A 1,505-nucleotide genomic window follows, 5' to 3' on the forward strand; every position below is an offset into this window, starting at 1 on the left:
CATTAAAATATTACTCTCATTGAAAAAAAAATCGCCTTTTTTCAAATCACTTACCCCAACAAGTTTAATTGTTAAAGAAAACATCGTCCCTTTTGCTCTCAATTTTTTCCTGTTTTTGCCAATATGTACTACCATGAGAAACATAACGTCGTCTTTGATGAAAGACCTCTTTAAGCAAAGGTCAGAGATTAATAGCCCATTTCCGAATTACCCTTGGCCTCATTTTCAAAACGAGTCCTGGTGCTCATCCTTTCATATGATAATAAGTTTTCATTCACATGCAAATTAAACTCATTTTCACAATAGTTGAGTACCAGGCCTCGTTTTGAAAAAGAGGCCAAGGGTAATCCAGAAATGGGCTATTCTGAGCGCACGTGTCGTTCAAAAACAAAAACTATTGAGTTAATGGCGAAATTTCACAACGATGGTCCATAACCTTTTTGAACCATGCTTGCAGAAACAAATGTGGCAAGTATTTTGGTATTTTTCTAGGAAGAGAATGGCTCCGAAAATTCCACCCTTCAGAGACACCTATAGTGAGAGTTTGGGCCTTTTTTGTGTCAGAAAAAAGAGAGCAGTTATAAAACAGTAACCCTTGACGGCTGCTATATCACGAGATTTATGGAACATACCTTAAGCTGCCGCTTAGACAGGTTCTTCAGAGGCTTTTAGATGGACTTACATTCGGGAGAGCTTATAACCGGAATAAGAAAATAACTTTTTGCATTGACTGGTTTTCAAGTAAGTTGCAAAACATCAGCGTAAATCGTATTGATTTCAAAAAAAATTAGTATAGAATTAAAGACATTTTCAAAAATTAAGTATGAATTTAAAAGAAAGTATTAAACTAATTGTTCTGCAAAAATCTTTTCTAAATTTTCTATGTGAAATAATACAGATTTCCTTTCTCTCAAAACAGGACAAGAAAAGCTCGTGGAAGCTTCGAGGAAGGCTAATGATCGAATGTGTTTTTTGTTTACTGGTAGATGGGCCTATTACGAGGGGCTTATACCAGGGAAGGAGCCGGTAGGGGAGCTTAGAAGCGACGGTTTACAGTAAAAGTAAACAAAAAAGGGCATTTAATTTCGTTCTCTAAGAAATATCGAAAACTCATTAGCTATCTAACAAATTCCTTTTCCTCAACACAAGCATTCGAGGTTAGGTTTTAAAAACTTTCTTTAACTTTTTTTGGCCATGTATTCTTTGCTTGAAAATAATAGGTGTCTCAGGGTGAAACTGAAAATTTAAAAAAATGCATTTTTTCCCGTTTATTTCGAAAAAATTAATCGTGCAAGAGTAAATTATTTGTTTCTAGGATATCCTCGATGCTCCTTGGAAAGTTGTAAAGAACATCACATTCAATTTCGCGCAATTTTTTTTTTTTAAGCAGATACCTGCCTTTACCCGAACACTTACATTGCACGGCCTCGAAAAATCTTTTATATTTAAAGGATTTTAAATAACCACGGAGTTTGTTTCTCCGCGTCTATGAGCTTATTTCAGAT

The sequence above is a fragment of the Stylophora pistillata genome, chromosome 11, assembly GCF_964205215.1.
Source record: "Stylophora pistillata chromosome 11, jaStyPist1.2, whole genome shotgun sequence".
Lineage (NCBI taxonomy): Eukaryota > Metazoa > Cnidaria > Anthozoa > Scleractinia > Pocilloporidae > Stylophora > Stylophora pistillata.